The sequence below is a fragment of the Armigeres subalbatus genome, chromosome 1 (genome assembly GCF_024139115.2).
Source record: "Armigeres subalbatus isolate Guangzhou_Male chromosome 1, GZ_Asu_2, whole genome shotgun sequence".
In the NCBI taxonomy this organism is placed as follows: Eukaryota; Metazoa; Arthropoda; class Insecta; order Diptera; family Culicidae; genus Armigeres; species Armigeres subalbatus.
Genome location: NC_085139.1, coordinates 63,038,216 through 63,049,914, shown reverse-complemented (window position 1 = coordinate 63,049,914; position 11,699 = coordinate 63,038,216). Strand labels below are relative to the sequence as shown.

The window sequence follows — 11,699 nt, the reverse complement described above, 5'->3', positions numbered from 1 at the left end:
CTGTTGTACTTCGTTCAATTCGTATTGCTAATTTATTGGTTCATCGTACAAGTTAGTCACTTTTCAACAATGTAAGAATAAAATTTAATTTGGTGTTTGCGCCATGCCAATTTGCATTGCTTTGTATCTCAAAACCTGATCACTCGGCAAAAATAGAGTTAAAGTGACTTATAACATGAACCCTTTTGCACAGGCGACGGATTGGCAAAAACTCGATGAGTATTGTGAAACCGATCAAGGCCAGTTTCAAATTTAATAGTTCCGGCCTTGGTTCGGCAGGCCAAAGACCTCCCAACAACTGGTGGATCGAGTGTTCAACAGGCAGCCAACAATATCGAGGTCGGCCGTCGGCAAAATCTCCCAAAAGAGAAAGATGCCGTGGAGATCTCAACAAAAGCTACTCGGTCAAGAAGCTGAAACAGAAAACGGTCGATGGGAAGGCCAACTACGGTGGTTTCCTCAAGGCGTCCACTTTGTGACGAATGTCGGCCGAAGGAAGACATCGAAGCCATGTGCTGAAGACATCGAGTTTAAGCCGGCAAGGGTTCTAACGGACGAGGAACTGTTTGCGGCTTGGAGGCCGGACTGCGCACAAGGCGCGCATAGTTAAACCTAACCGGGAGTTGGCTCGCATCGAAGCACAGAACACCAAACTCCTGCAGAGCTGGAGTCCAAATCGTTCGAGAAAGTCATCAAAAGCAACGACTGGCAGCAGGTGCAAAACGTAAAAATCTAAGAAGAAAAGCGCAACGAGGAACGGTGGATGAAACACATCAAGAAGAGGAGAAGAATAATCTGAAGATATGATCCACAATGCCATTACGTGGTGAAAAAGAACAAAAGAAGGCTAAAGAGGAGCATCGGATGGAAAGCGAGCTGGTGGATGAGCTAAGCGAGTCGATGGATTGTTTGATGCTTTGCCGAGGACGATGGCCATGAACCAGATCGGCCAAGCATTGAAGAAGAGTTGGATTTCTGAGCGAAAAGATTCGAAACTTGATCACAATTCGGTGGTTAAAACGGAAAGATAAGAAAAAGAAGAAGAAAGGAAAAGCCCGAAGACGATGAGAAAGACCAATCGATGGATCCGTCGGCGAAGTACAGGAAGGACTACAAAAGGAACAAAAACTCAACAATGAGCTGCTGCGCCATGGTGAGCCACGAAGTGCCACCGGAAAACCCAAAAGCCTAAAACTATTGAAATCAGACTCGGAAGCGTCGGACAGCGAGGAGGACGTGGTCGCGCGGATTCAGGCCGATCGGGAAAAGATGCACTCAAGATCCCGACCATCAAGGTTAGTGAGCTGACGGAGGAGGACCAGCAGACGTGGCGGAGAAGTTCAGGAGAAGCACTGGAACGGGTCAAGGCGTGGGGCGCCACAAGGCGCAGAGAAGGAAAGAGCAAGAAAAGGCCCGACAGTTTCCAAGCTGGCCGACTGTTTGGAGAAACTGTAACTGGTGCTTCCGGATCGGGCATGAAGGAGATTCAAATAAGCAATTGTAACTAGCCTTTAGTTCGCTGAGGAGATTCTAAGATCTTTGAAATTTTGAATTCGTGTCGTCGAGTTTGTTCGCTTTTGCTAAAATTGTATAATTTAATGAATTCAATAAATACTATTGAAATAATTTAAAGTTAATAGTTTAGTTCTCATGTTTACCCATAAATTCCGGTAAGCAATAAAAAAAATCGTTGTGGCCCCCAGAGTGTATGTAATTCGCTTTGACGCAGCCGCGCTGTTGCCATCTAGCGGCGACGGACGTGTGCGTGAAATCACTGTTTTTCAACATGGTGAAGTATAGGAAGTATATTTTAAATGCTTTTAAAATGTTATCAACAGTGATATGTTGAAAACTTTTAATACATAGGTTAGAATTTTTAAACTACATTTAAGCTCCTTATCTACACATGTTTTTTAATCAAAATTTCAACTTTCGTTTTACCTATATAAAGAAACTAAATTTCTAACCCAAAAAAATAGACAATTTTCGTCTAAAATGTATTTTAACGCTTTAAGCATTTTAAAATTGACGTCCTACATCCACCGACAAACCGACGTGACACTTGCGCTCTCTGATTGTCTCACACTTTTAACGGTCGTTCGCTTTGCGGGCGATCGCTCTTCAAATGAGCTAAGACACAACTTCGCTGCAATGTTAATACAAATTAAGGTTGCTGGCTGAGCTATGAAAACTTCGCGAGCCATTATGGGGTGGCGGTAGTGTTCGATGTTACTCGATGTCGAGAAGGCATTCGACAATGTATGGCATGATGGTCTGTGAACAAAATACATAGCTACAATCTTCCCAGCTACCTAGTGAAAATCATCCGCAACTATCTGTCGGCTTGGAATTCCGGGTCTCAATCAGCGGTGCGAGTTCTAATGCGCACGACATCTCGCAGGCGTCCCGCAAGGTAGTATCCTCGGTCCCTGCTTTCAACCTGTTCACCTCCGACATGCCAAAACCTCAAGAAGGCGGCACTTTGCAGGCACGTCTAGGGACGATTTATATGAGCTCTCGTGGCAAAACTCCAACAGGCCTGGATGTCCTGACAGATTGTTTCACCAGCTGGAAGTTGTATCAACGGCGAAGACCCAGACCATCATCTTCCCCTCAAAATCCCCAGGCTTGCGGCTGAGGACTGCAAAAACACCCTCAATGGCACGACAGTGGAATGGGCTAATGAGGCCAACTAACACCCGTACCGACAGCAAGCTTATTTTCAGCCAGGTTGACGAACGGTGACGAAGTGTAACGTTTGCTGAAACTATAATGTCTGCCGTTATACGCATAACTCCCCATGTATATTTAAAATCCCAGCAAACTGGGACAAATATACGTATGATGGCAGTGTACCCTTGATCATTGCACTCCTAAGAGTGAGAACAAATTCTGAGGATGATCCTCACACCCTCCTTCTGAGGTCCACCGTCTGGCCTCCTAAAGGCCGTCATGATAAATTATCATAATTAAAAAAAAATTGTCGTTTAACTGAAAATATTTAAAATCGAAGTCTGGTGGACTGGTGGTGGTCATCGTGGACTGGTTTTCAATCGCAGACCAACGATTTAGAAGTCAATAGATTGCATCGTTTAAATGTTATACCAAATTGGTGCCTAGTGATATGATATTGATCTTAAGCAACACTACAGATTGCAACAATCTAAATATCTTTATATCGAATTATCAGCCTCGTGTATAGTCTCCCAGATGCGCCAAACCACAAAATCAATCTTCTGTGGTCTTGCAGATGCGCTTTATGATATTCCAAACCACAAATCATTTTCCAGAGGCCTTCCAGACGCATTTGTGATTTCCAAACAAACCCTTTTCCAGAGGCCTTCCAAACACGCTTTGTGATTTTCAAACCACAATCCGTTTTCCAGCGGTCTTCTAGACACTTTTTTATTTCAAACTATAATCCATTTTCCAGCGGTCTTGAACACGCTTCGTCATTTATAAACCACAATCCATTTTCCAGCGGTCTTCTAGACACGCTTTGTTATTTAACCAAACCAATCCGTTCTCCAGCGTCCTCCAGCCAGATGCGCTTTGTAGCAATCAACCAACTTACCATCAATTTTTTAACACATTGGCACATTACCCATTTGAATTCAACTCACCTTTTGAAATCAGCGTCAGGCTCCAAAAAATAAACTGGCAAGATCGCCAAAATGTGTGGCCGCAAATGGCCGAAGCGAAATGCGATGACAGTACAGCTCTCCGTGGGTGCGTGTGCATGTCACAGAGATCTGGTGAGAAGGAGCCGAGTCATGGCTTGCTGCTCACCGATTGACAAAAGTGTTAATGTTTAATCACACGCTAATGGTAACTTACTCAAACCCCATTAGAGACCATCATGGCATCATTCATCAAGCTCAAACATTTTGGAAAAAATGGTATTTCGTTCATAAACAATTTATCAATGAAATAATTTTCTTGGTTTATTTATTCACTCCCACAACTCACGGGCGTTATTTGGCTCCAAATAAATAATAATTGAATGCAAATTAATTTCTAGGAGTTAGAAGAAAACATTCACCCTACCGCACTATTCTACTACCGAGGAAAGCAGAGGTCCCCTCTCCTATTCGATCTCTAGTTCTTCTTTTTGCCCTGCTTGTTAGTAGCGGATTTGGACTTCTCCTGTCCTTAAGTGCCGCAGCTGCAGCCGGAGCTCCACCGGTGAAGAACGAGGTAATCACCTCGCTGATCTCCGGCATGTCGTTCTCATCGCAAAGCAATGATAAGAATCAATCTGCAATATAAATCTTTCTAAAACAATTACCTTCGACAGATTCAGATTCTCCATCTCCTTCTTCGTTTCCGGATCGCTCATCATCTTGGGCAGAATCAGCATAATGAGCAGCGCAGGATCATCATCAGCACCATCGGATTGAACAGGAAGTCGGTGATCTTCCACTGTTCGCGCTGCTGGAAGTACCGGAACCGCGTCAGCGCTTCAGCGATTGGCACCTGGACCACCTGCAACGGCTGCACGTAGTTCAGCTTCCGGGCGCGAATTTACCCTGGGATTGATTTCCACCCGCACCGATTCTAATAGTAGTCCGGTTGAAATTTCCACCACGTAGCTCCCGGACGGAACCGAACTGATCACGAACAGCCGTCATCGCAGGAACCCTTGTATACTCACCCCGTTGATGGAAATGTGCGTATCGATTTGCCAGGTAAGATCCGAACCACCGAAAGTTCCGGCGGATATCACGCCCTTCGATGGTGTATCGTCCGGATTCGTCAAACTCGTCGATGGATGCGTCGCCCGCGGTCGTGTCTTAACGCACCCAGGCCCACAGCAAAATATCAAGGTTTTTCAGACATTTTCCACGCAACTATAAAACTGAGAAGGTAAAAATAAATCCGCGACATTAATCGGGCGATGTGAAAAATAACATGACAAGCTGATTTTGACAGCAGACGCTGTCAAAAACTGAAATTATTCGGCATGGTAGTTGCTCACATCTCTAGTCTCATTACGTTCTCTCAACGCCCGCACCTGTCGCTCAAAACATCCAGATTGTCAACACGAAAGCCGAATTTGTTCCGATGAATCGCCTGCAAAAGCACCGAAGTGGAAATGTTTTGATTGTAAAATTATATTTTAAAAGGTGGCAATAAATGTTTTATATAAAAGTGTGAAGTCTGGCTGTGTTAAAAGTGTCGTGTTAAGTTCTCTGTGTTTTCGTCGTCATCTGACTGCGTATATTGCAAAGTTTGTTGGTGAGTCAGCAGCAGATAAGAAGACTCCTGAACCACTCCCATAATCGCTGATAAAAAAATTATACAGAGAAAATACCAGACAGAAATGTGGAAATCGACGGCTGGTCGCGACATCCGACGTGGGTCTCGCTCCGGAGGGCGATGACGACTGGGAGACCGGATCCGGACTTTGTAGGAACGATGTGAACGAACAAGAGCAACGATGGGGATCAGGGAAAACGGTAGAGGGTTCGGGCGGAGTGCTGCGGCCATCGATATGCAGCAGCTGCGGGGAGGAAACCGAGCGGGCGGATAAGGAAAAAGAAGCAGAAGGGAAGGCCAAAATCATCTCCACGGCTACGGCGAGAAAATTTGGCGTGGAGAAAGATCGGATGGACAAGTCGGCGCTGGGCACGATTACGTGGGGAAGGTGGAAAACATGCCTCCCAGAAGGATTACTCGACCGGGTTCTGGCGGGAAGTTCGGGGTGCAGTCGGACCGGGTGGACAAGTGTGGCCGCGACCTGGGAGCAGCACAAGGAGAAGGTGGAGAAGCACAGCTCCCAGAAGGACTATGGCGTGAGCCGGATTCGGGGAAAGTTTAGCCTGGCGTACAGACAGATCAGGTGGACAAATCCGCCGTCAGGGGTTGGGAAGATCACGTTGAGAAGGTGGACAAGCACGAATCGCAAGAAGGATTACAGCAAGGGATTCGGAGGCAAGTTCAGGGTGGAAGCGGATCCGGCTGTGAATAAATCGGCGGTCCGGTTGGGATCACCATGGAAACGGTGCAGAAACATGAGAGTCAACTGGATCACAAAGTGTGGTAAGTTGGTACGCGAGCCTTTTGATGAATTATGTGCGTTATTTAGCGGTGGACTATTTTGCGACTTGTTTGTATGGAGATAAGATCTTTAGGCAGCACTCTCAGCATTCCAACTGAATAACTGTTACATCGGTCCACGCAGACCGGGCGTAGAGATGTCGCAAATTAATCGATTACTTCGATTAATCGATTCATCGTTGTGATAATCGATTAATTTTGAATCGATTATTACCCAACGATTAATCGATTCAATAATTGAGAGGAATCGTGAGTAATCGATTAGTTACTAATCGATTAATCAGAATTTTACGACATCGCAAGGATGTCGAAAATTAATTGATTATTTCGATTAATCGATTCATCGTTGTGATAATCGATTAATTTTGAATCGATTACTATACAATGATTAACGATTCAATAATCGACAAGAATCAAGAGTAATCGATTAATCAGGATTTTACGACATCTCTACGGGCGTCAGAGGATCGAACATCGTTCGTCCGTCGTCTTCTTAGCTCTAGAATTATTCTAGTTTTATCCGTCCGAGTATCGATTCCATGTTTCCGTTATTGGCACCGCAAGGGAAGTTAATCGTTTTGGTATAATGAAAACACGTTTGTCTTCAGCTGTAGTTTGATAAGAAGTATTTTTGTTAAGGCCGTAAGATTAAGGCTTATTGAGCATGAGCATGAGCTTGATTGACCGCCTACGGTTGTTACTCCGTTATTGCCAGGTCACCTGTAATGACACAGAGAACCAACAGATGAAGTTTGGGACCAACATCATCTTCAGTAATGTAAGAACTGGTGACCCAAAAATAAGCAATACCAGCGCCGGCCGTGTCCGAATGCAGGTCAATTGAGGAATAGGTAGGAAATTGTTCACGTGATACTCTGCTTTGATAGAAGCCGACGAGTCATCTGCACTTCCACGAGAATTACTGGGATGTTGGATATATGGGGTAGGTATTGTGGCAGGATTCGTTTTGGTAAACGGTATGCCGTGTATGTATAGCGTGTAGTTTGATCAATTCAAAACATAATCGAACGAACATTAATTATTTTTAATTACGGACCGCACTAAGCAGAACAAAATTGTCGATGACCAGCCGATCTCTGCTACACGCACAAAGCAGAACAACATTTTCGATGACCGGCCGATCGTTCTGCTTACTGACGCGAACTGAATCTTCACTTTCTGATTAATGCACTCCCACCCGCACAAAGCAGAACAACATTTCGATGATCGGTCGATCGTTCTGCTAACTGCACAAAAGCAGAACAAATTTTGTGATGACCGGCCGATCGTTCTGCCCACTAAATAAATCACGACTGCATGCAACCTATGAATGCTGAACGTTTGTCATTCAAGCAACAAACAAACATGATCTATTTTTCACTCAATTCCTACAGAAAATTTGATACTTTGATAGTTTAAGTATTTAAAACGTCTCTGAGGCATGTTTTCAAGTACAACATTGTTATTAATAAAATCTATTCACATATCGACCGCACAAGCAGATCAAAAGCTTCTGATTCTCGCGAACAATCTGCATATAATATGATCTATTTTTTTACCAACCTAATAGGTACTAACATTTCAACCACTGGCGGAGCCAGCTATTGTTTTTTGGTGGGGCACCACTAAGCGCAAGAACAATAGCCTTCGAGAACAATGGTGTGATTGCATCGCGTGGTGCCCCACCTCTGTCTCCGCCAGTGATTTCAACCACTCTTCAAAGAATTAGCTATGTCTAAAATGCATTTTCTACTAACAAAATGGAAAGCGAGGAAGATAGTTGACAAAAGTGATAGTCAAAACAAAAAGATACTTTAGCCACTAGACAAAGACCACCGCTGTCGTCGCTGTCCGAAACATATTTTGCTGGCGAGGATAGGGGAGCTAAATGTCAAAGAAGGAAAATCCATACGATTTGACAGGTATGTACCACACATGTTTCGGACAGCAGAACAAAGGGAACCGAAGCGACAATCTTCATCCAGCAACCAAAATATTCTTTTCAAAATAGAAGCAAAGGCCAGAATAAATATATATTGTGATCTAGGGCTGAATCTGTTATAACTGTTACTGTGAGCACTCGAAACTAGAAGGAGATACCCCTGTGCCGATAATAAAAGCCATCAAATAACTGTTTCAAATATAAATATAGGGGGAAAATGAGCTTAGAGCAAAGAATGGAGTGCTTCTGCTAGTGGAAATAGTGTTCAACGCGATTCATAACTCTATCAATCAATAATGACAAGAACGAAGACACTATTTATGATGGTATAGTACTGCCTATGATCGCATATTTGTAACGATCGACATAAGTAGGCATGGTAGAAATGAAACGATGAAGATTGTGATATGAATAAGTATGCAAATCTCAATGATTTTCTAAAAATCCCAAAATTACACAAACATTTTATCCAATTCAGATCTTCGGTAGAAAGATTTCCACCACTTAGTATTTGAATGCAAAATAATTTCGAATATTTTATACACAGCACATGGCGTACCGGCAATAAAGTTTTCTAGTGTAACGGTTATGCGGTCACTTTGATTAATGTTACAAAACAACTTGGTAGTTTTTTCGAGTTTTAGGAATAAACTTTCTTATATCACCTGGTCAGCTGCAAGAACTAGCAATTTGGAGATGACTCATGAGCTTATCTCAAAATCGACAAAATGCAAATGTTACAAATAAGCGATCATGAGCAGAGTAGTGAATGTAAATTTGGAAACTATTAGCTCTCGAAGGTTGGACACATAATTGTTAATATCGTTTTAAATTTACATTGGAGAGGTCTTGAGAGAAGTCGACCGATTATTGTGCCTGTGTTAATTTTTGTTGAAGTTATAATTCTCGAGAGTTAGAGAGAGATACACAAACGACATCAAATATGGGTAATTTCAGGTGAACAAATAGTAATTTGTTGAAAGAACTCAATATTAAACACATTTAGAACAACTTAATTTAATTTTGTGCTGATTAGGGTAAAATGACCAATAGTATTTGGACCCTACACTACTAAAGATCCACACATATTTAATGGCGAAGATCCATAGATTTTACTTACACGCACAAAATTATTCTCCGCGCAAACTACTTATAAAATCTATATCTAAATAAATTTTAGGTGTGGACCCGAATGAGCAATTATTTTTATTTATGTGTGGGTCCATGCCGATTATTTTAGGGTGGAGCTATTGCAAAAATTTATAAAGGCGATATACTATATATAGAATTTTTTCGCAGTGAACACTCATATTTGCATTATTACAGCATAATATAAACATTTTTGTATGAAATTTCAAAGGGAGAACCTGCCAAAGGGGAAGTGCAAAATTCCACTACTAGGGGGTCCACTACTGGTTATTTTACCTTTCCGTGTTAGACGAGAGTGAAGGTTTTTTTTAATTAACGCGCTGTTGTCGTAGAGAAACGGGAAGCACTTATGTCAATGACATTGACATACATCATAAATATACATCTTGCACCCTAGCCCGTATTTAGTAAAATAAGTTTTGTACAAGCAAACATGGAACGGACTCACCATATTTGAAACTATCCAATCCTCCAGATTCCATCGTTTGTATCTGACTTTTGATCCAACAGCGATTCTCCAAAATCATCTTGAGAACTGACGAAACTCAAATATATTACGTGGATAACTGTCCGAAATCTTGAATCGTTTCTTGAATTTAGTTTCTAGTTAGAAATATACATAAACATAAAGTGCGACATATAAGTAAGTATAGAATTGAATCTCATTTTGATAAACCTCAGTTTCATTCAATTTACTTTTGTTCAAATATTTTAATGACCACACGAAAGCTTTGTGTGCTTCACTATACGAGTCAAGTAATGAGACACTGAAGACGACCACACAGTTGTGGTCGAAATACGTATCTGCAAATATAACGAAAATTAACTGGTGGAATTAAATGGACAGTACTTAATTCGTCTTAGACGGTTTAATACATTCCACTAAAAAGGCTTAATATATTTTTCTGGCAGTTTATAGATAGATTGTTTGGTCCACTCTTCATCAATGTTGGCCATAAAACAACGACTGTGAATGGACCATGCCTTTCCACATTTCTCTATGGTAAATTCAAAAATAATAATAATTCAAGGAGCACAAGAGAATAATTAACTGAATGAGGGAAATAATTTAAAGAAAACAAACGATTTTGAGCACTAGAACAAAAAAAAGAAATAGCAGAAAAAATAGCAAAAATTGCAAAAATAGCAAATTAAAATAAAACAAAAAAACTTCTCTGTTAGCTTCCACAAAAATCGGGACAGAAACTCTTGATCTCTTCGTCAGAATTAGATTGTTGTTCTTCAAGTTGTAACTTCCGTATCCTTTTTTACTGGGATAACCAAAAATCTAGAGATGAAAAAATGACACAAGGAAAACCAAACACATCTTTGATTCGACCACAGCACACTACGTTTTTTTCTAAGGCCGTAAGATTAAGGCTTATTAAACATAAACTGACATTCGAGCAATGGTTGCTTCGATGCTTCTACGTTTCGGAGCTGCATTGCACCTTCAAAACTCCTTCTCAACGCTGCTCTTCTAGCCCACATTGCATTCGTAGTTTCTCAAGACGAACTCGAGAGGGTAGTTTAGTCAGCAGGTCGGCCAGCATCTCTTCGGTCGGACAATACAGATAAATTGATTACTCCAGTCTGCTTCATGTTCTTAGCAGAATGGAATTATGTCGCAATATGTTTGGTCCGATTGCTGAACTTATCCGAATCCAGCATTTTAGGGCAGCTTTGATTATCTTCATGCATGGTAACGGTCTGCTCTTCTCCTAGGTATTTCAGTAACCACTTTGGAAAGCGCCATAAACTCTGCCTCGGTTGTGGAGAATGAGACACATATCTGCTTAAAAATCCGCTATGCGATTTGCGATGTCTACTACCTGTAATTATCAGGGAAATTTTCCCCAAATAGAAAAATCCTTTTTATATATCTTTAGTAACGAGACTTTCAGCCCAAGGCTCTCTAAGGCATAGTTATTTGTAGTAGGTTTGTTCAAAATTTGTAGTGTAGTAAAGTCTCTTTTATTCTTTCGAACATGTCCCACAAGTGACGTTTACTACTCAAAAAGTAGTAAACTAGAACTTACTGGCTAATTTTTATTCAACCAACTTATATATACCTACCAAATCATGCTCGTGTATCGTTACAGGTCTGATCACCTTAGACAAGGTTCTAGCAAAGAAACGTATGATAAACTTCTGTCCATACTTATTACATTATTTTTTGCTTATGGGTTCTGTAGGGGAACCCGGGGCAAAAAAGACACCGGGGCAAGAAGGACACCTTTGATTTCCCAGTAAAATGTAATAATATAAGCATAATCGATAACTTCTTAACCTTCTTAACAGTCTTACCGTGCACGCACCTAACTTTGCGCATTTTGCGGTTATTTTTTGTTATAAAATGCGCTTAAATTAAATTTCAAATTGTAAGTACAACTTGTCAGTACAATATACATGTTATTATAACAGTGCATGCATTTGCCGCTGTTAAATGACACATTTTTCATTTTATCATTCGAAATTTGTACTGAAAACAGTGTAAATGACCAAAATGGCGTGTTCTTAGCACACATGACAAGTGACGGTCGACCTG

General features: G+C 41.4%; 1 protein-coding gene and 1 pseudogene across 2 annotated transcripts in view; both read right to left on the bottom strand.

Moving 5' to 3' along the window:
- LOC134226200 (dual specificity protein phosphatase 10) overlaps positions 1-11,699 on the bottom strand; it is a 78,593-nt gene that overhangs the window by 12,277 nt on the left and 54,617 nt on the right. The gene's annotated exons all lie outside the window — the stretch shown is intronic.
- LOC134215873 (ER membrane protein complex subunit 7 homolog) lies at positions 3,990-5,490 on the bottom strand (annotated as a pseudogene).